Source organism: Scylla paramamosain, chromosome 28 (genome assembly GCF_035594125.1).
Source record: "Scylla paramamosain isolate STU-SP2022 chromosome 28, ASM3559412v1, whole genome shotgun sequence".
Lineage (NCBI taxonomy): Eukaryota > Metazoa > Arthropoda > Malacostraca > Decapoda > Portunidae > Scylla > Scylla paramamosain.
In genome coordinates this window covers 16,776,068-16,782,250 of record NC_087178.1, presented here as the reverse complement: position 1 = coordinate 16,782,250, position 6,183 = coordinate 16,776,068, and the positions used below count along the sequence as shown (strand labels likewise).

The following is a 6,183-nucleotide window of genomic DNA, read 5'->3' as shown; positions in this document are numbered from 1 at the left end:
ATATTTTAATTAAGACTACTTGTTATCATCACTATTAACACAGTAGGACGTTTTATTTTCATCATTATTGTCACGCCCCGTGTGGTTGGTAACACACACGACACCACCAATGACCACCACCGGTTATGTCAGTGTGGAGGGTCGGATAACCAGTGACCACCACCGACTCGTCCCATCCCTTCTTGGGCTTGTCAATAAAAAAAAAACGGCGTCAAAGATGGAGCTACTTCTCCTTGCTTTGCTAAGCAGGAAAAAGGGGAGACGTTCTCGAAAGAGCGCCTCCCCTTTTTGTGTCAGATATGCATCAGATGATATCATCTAAAATAGACACAGGTCTGCATCAAACATTTTTACTTTCAAGATTCTGCTATTTTCAAGTTTCCAATATTCTGCTGTTTTGTATTATCTGCGTAGCTAACTTTTGTTGAAGAGTAATCTACGGTGGATATACCTGCCAGCTTTAGTGTTTTTATCATAAAGTGAGCGATTCTTCTGATATTTACGGTTATCTTCCCCGTTAACTTTTTTATTTAATTCTTTTCATTCTGAGATTTGCCAGGCGTTCCTCCTCTCACCCGTATTGCTAGTCTTCAGCTGATGGATATTAAGTTCTTGGGTGTTTTTCTACACCACAGATTAGGCGTGTTCACGTTCTCCACCATCTGTCCGATCGGCCGCTTGGCGTGGCATGACACTAGCACCGACTGTCAGACTGGACGTAATCTACTTATTACGTCTGATACGGGAGACGCCCAAAAGGTCCCTAGCCAGTAAAATGTCCGGGTTTTGACGGGAACACCCTCACTTTCCACCGCAGGGACCCAGTGGTCCACCGTGTCATGACCTGTCATGCATTATGGGGTGGTTTTGCCGGCCTGATACACAGACTGATAGTAAGATAAGTGTTTGATGACATAAAGCGGATCTTCTCATAAAAATACAAGGATGTAATATATAATTTTCAACTACTACTACTAATACTACTACTACTACTATTAATAATGATAATAGTAATACTACTACTACTACTACTACTACTACTACTACTACTACTACTACTAATAATAATAATAATAAAACGTCCCACAGTTTTAATGATGGTGATAACGAGTAGCTACAACTAAAATATAAAAGTTACCGTCTTCTTTTTCTGTGTTTTCTATGACTTCCAAAGGAGAGGCGCTTGACAACATGGGCGACTGAAGTGCTTGTGTTGCCGAGGCGGGAAGTTTTAAGAGTGACAGTTTACTGATAAAGATGATTTCGTTGGAGATAAAAATTCATGAACTATATAATCTGAAGGGTCTTATATCTATATCTGCTTTACTATTTATATTCTACACTCGTATAATAGGAACTAGTAGTTATGAAAAATACAAATACAGTGGAAGGTTAGAGTACGGGCAGTACAAGAAGCCAAGAAAGACAGTGCAAGAAGGTGAGGAAGGCAAGAAAGACAGCAAAGGAAGACAAGTAATAGGCTCCCCTAATTATATTTCAGCAATATCGCTATTCAGGCAGACAGTGGTTGAGCGATCGAGGCACACTGATAGGCCGACCAGCTGACTAATAAAGCAATTTAATAGAATGCAGGTAACCGACACTGTATTTCTTGTATCATTGCATCATGTAAAGTGACGTTCAGTGGAGCTTTGTCGCAGAAAAAGTGGAGGTGGTAGTCTTTGGATTCCAAAGACTACCACCTCCGCTTAGGTTCACCCACTTGGGCACTTTTTCTTTTATGCCAACCCTGGTTTGCAATGAACTCACTAAACAACGTACAAATGAGAGGCTGCCGTTATACATTCAAAGGCGAGAATTCTGCGATGTTGCGTTACTATTTAGACACTGTAGGTATACGATAAAAAGAAATTCAAGGCAAAGTTGCCACAACTCACTCTTCCTCTACTTATCATCTCATCTTATCACTTATCACCTCATCTTTTATGTGCTTGGTGCAGTCACTTCACATTATGCAATACAAGCAAAAGCATTGCTTATTACATGGCATGATGTCAAATAACCTGGTTGATTATGATTTTAACTTTTGCTTTATCTCGCGCGCGCGCGCGCTCACACACACACACACACACACACACACACACACACACACACACACAGTTAATAACTATCAAAATTACGTACGCAGAATGGAAAAAAAAAAAAAATCAGCCTGTGTAAGAATTTCTCCAAACACAGTTATTCGTGCATGTTGTTGGCGTCTCTTGGCACAATACACATGACGAGCCTTTCCGCGCCGGTGTGCTGAAATTGTTTGTTTGTTCCATGGCACTAAACACCAATCACTGTTTTTCCCAAGACCATGGCGCGGAGTCCCAGGCAACACCTCCACCACAGACACAACCTTAACTAAAACTTCAGCGTCGCTGTGCTTTGGGTTTTACTTTCATATCTTTTATCAGTAGCTTCCTAAAAATACGGTTATCGTACATATTAATGGATTTCCTTCTTTCCCAATACACAAATAATCAAACCTGTAAGAAGATAATTCAAGCAATTTTTTTTGTACGATAATCATAATAAACTTACTCCCATGATTTCCTTTGACAACGAAGCGTCTTGAACACCACAATCTACCTTGACAAGATCATCAGTGTTGACTCGGTGGGCTAAGACTATGCGGCATCCAAGCAATGTGACGTCACAGTGATATGATGTAAGAATGATGTACATCACTTCCTTCTAAGCTTCTTCCTCATGTATCCACGGCCAACCCACCAGCACAGTTTTCACATCTAGCTTCATACTCACACGCCCAGTTTCTACTCATTTTCCTCCCGCAGTTCAGTCAATTCTCCTTTCTGTATGCACTTCTCCCAAAGATGCACGTTATCCTCATGTGCTTCCACCCTCATTAGTAACTCGTCGCATACAGAAAACATTGAGAAGTTTCGCATGTTGCTTTAAAATCTGAAGGATTAATATAAAATACAGTCCTCCATCACAATCTGTCAACATCCTTACTGGTTTGTTGTTGCCTGGCACCCTCATGCATAAGTTCACTTCGCATCAGTCTCTGCGTTCATCTCCCTCACTGGCATTTGAACCAGTAGTGGGTGACATCCCTTAACCCGGACCTCACTGCCGCTGTGACATCCAGATTTCCACAGTTGACCGTAATATTTCCCCAGACACCCACTTTTCGACCAAACAGAAGGAAGAACGAGCAGTTGGATGAACTTTGCGCCAACTAGAATAACAGTGGTTCGAAACAGGGCCCGAGAGCTCGTAACCAGGAGCGCTGTCCATGGCACAACAGGGGCGCTTAGTTTGAATAATAAATCGTGTTATCATTTGAAGGACGGGGTTTATATGTGTAAGAAAGCAAACAACTGACTGTGATGCCCTGCCTTGGAGCATCATGGAAACACTGGGGAGCTGATCTGAAGGCGGGATAAACTGAACATGAGGTTTCATCGGGATCTAATCTGCCTGGATACCCATGGAAACGAGTCCCTTCACTTTCACCGACGAAGGACCTATTCTGTCTTTCTTAATTGCCCTGCCACTACATGATGTAATACTGCCGAAATAACTCTGGGAGTTATGTGGTGAAGTAACTGTGTTCCTTATCTCTTCACAACTCATTATTGTGTATGTTATGGTGCAGGTTTGGTTAAAGTCGGATTAATGGCACCCTCTTATGTAGCGATCAAGTAGACGTCTTTGATAACCATTCATCTGAAATACAACCTATTTAACAAAAAATGGAGTCGACTTACACACTATACTGTAACACAATGTAGAGTTACGGTGAGAGGTTGAGGGCAGGCGGCCGTGGAACCAACAATATACAGCGTACTTGTAGTTACCTGTAAGAAAAAGCAAAAAAAAAAAAAAAAAAAATAACATGCTCCTAATTAATAAATAGTTTTGTAATTGCATTGTTCTAGCTAATACAGAACTCAAGTAATCTTCCATTGCGCTCCTTCCCCTGCGTGAGCCGCCTCCCTCCCAAGGCCACCACTGCCTCCACCCGGTTTTTCACCTCCAGCTCTTTGAATTATCCGAGTCTCAGGAATTCATACAATCTTTTAGCCGTTTTTGTAGACTCACTCTTCTGATCAACACAAGGAAATAAATCGCCTGCCACGTGTCCTCCTACTGAAGCGCAGGATGCTCATTCGGACCTCGGCTCATTGGCGTCGGATTCGGCGAAGTGTTCACTGATTCAGATCATCAGTTCGCCTATTTGGACTCTTGTTGGCTGATAACTTGACCCAGTTGCAATTGGTGAATAAACACCTTTAGACAAATGCTAAGTAGTTTATAATATTTCGCTTGACTGACTACACTTCCAACAAGAGTGAAGGTGCGGCAGAACACAGCCAAGTTGGTTGTGACTTATCCTGCGCCGGGCGACATAAAAACTGAGAACAGGAGTGCTAGTTGAATCTAATGAATTAGTTGTGTTGATGTTTAAGTAAAACTTAAGTAATCACGCAGGTCGTGCGAGGATGGAAGACTTAGATGTTAACAGCATATACTTTTCATTAAGAAAATTTATAAATTATTTGGTCTTGGAAACTAGGTAGGTATTAGTCTACAGCCTTAGTCAATTTTTCTTTTATCTATTATCTTCAAGGAAATGCATTCACAGTGGTGTGCCAAGTACATGTAGTAATTTTGTCACAAAGAGCAAACTGTTGACTACTTTTATCGCTACACCAATGAGAATCCTGATCCCATGAATGTAAGAAGTCATTGATGAGATTTCAATCAATCACCTAGAGTTTTTGAAATGTATCTTTCAGAAATTACCGTTACAGCAACATTAAATACATCATGTGTGCCCCCAGTGCCTGCTTTCTTGCTCTGAACCACGCACTGCCAACATGGACCGAATGCGTAGAGAGTACGTGCAGATATATCGCCTTTTGGCACGACTGGGTCAGTAACTTGTCTGAATTAGTCAGAAGCGAAGGAACCAGTAATTGATCCTAATTATGTGGAGTTTAATAATAAATTGTATCCCTGAAGGGGGGGAAACGCCGTCTCCCTGTCTCCCTCCTACCCTCATCTCACCATTGTTTCTTGACCCTTTCTGTTTAAATACATTATGATTCTATGTTATGTTAGTGTCCTTAAGGGTGTGTCCAGGGAGGGGAGCGAAGCCCCCTTGTTAGGTTAGGTTGTGTTCTTAAAGGGGGTGGTTTCAGGATTTCCCGTATCTCTTCTACTCGAGTGAAGTCAACTACAGATTTTTGGAGAATTTTCCGATTGAATCGCTGGCAACGTTGCAAGTGAGGTAAACTACAGATTTATGGAGATTAATCCGTAGGTATCGTTGGCTCGTTGCATCAGAGAGAGCAAGATCAAGAACATGGTGGCCATCACAAAAGCAGCAGTATGCAGGTCCTTACTTATTTTTGGTAATAGTTGGAATTTGGTTTTATTTTAGGTTCCCCCACCTGAAAACCCCGCTTTCCCACCAGGTCCCCAACATTGTTAGAGGGTAAAGAGACGGAGAGAGAGAAAAAAAAAAAAAAAAAAAGAGCCGCGCGACTCTTACATTTGCCCATATTACTGCTGAGCTATTTGTTTTTTCACCAGGGAATATAGGCGCCATTACGTTGCTCTGTAGCTTCACTTTTCTAACTCACAAGGAACGAATTAACTACGTTGTTCCTAACATGGCGCTCGCCGCCTCCTTGTCTATTGTCGACCCCACCAATGCCCCGTGCTTTCATTTCACCCCGGCCTTCCACCCACACCTACAATGTTCATATCTTTGTCACTCAACCCACTACTGATTCTGAACGTGCAATCACTGCTTAGAATATCAACGCTCTACCGCCCGACTCATTTAATTTTCGTTACAAGGCAATTACTAAACAAGCACACTCAAATTACGCTCGTCACTAATATCTATCTATATACTTGAAATCTTAAAAAAATAAAAGCTTACCTTACACAGCGTCCATGTATTTACTGGGATCCAAAGTTAATTTATTCAGAGAGAGAGAGAGAGAGAGAGAGAGAGAGAGAGACACTCCATACACCTACTCCGACCAACACTCGAACACTACGTGGCTCGTGTCGGGGAAAGTTCCCTGTGCTTCGTGTTGGGGACTTCTGCAGCGTGATTGGCAAAGGACCTACTGCGTCATCCAATCTCGGCCTATCACGGCGCGGCATCAAGGAGGAGACAGTGTTCGAAGG

At 42.1% G+C, this 6,183-nt stretch overlaps 1 long non-coding RNA gene across 1 annotated transcript in view; it reads right to left on the bottom strand.

Moving 5' to 3' along the window:
- The window catches only part of LOC135115012 (uncharacterized), a 66,549-nt gene extending 64,164 nt beyond the window's left edge, over positions 1-2,385 (bottom strand). The window contains exon 1 of the long non-coding RNA XR_010275763.1: positions 2,146-2,385. This is a non-coding gene — a long non-coding RNA (uncharacterized LOC135115012). The remainder of the gene's footprint in view (positions 1-2,145) is intronic.
- Positions 2,386-6,183: the final 3,798 nt, after the last annotated feature.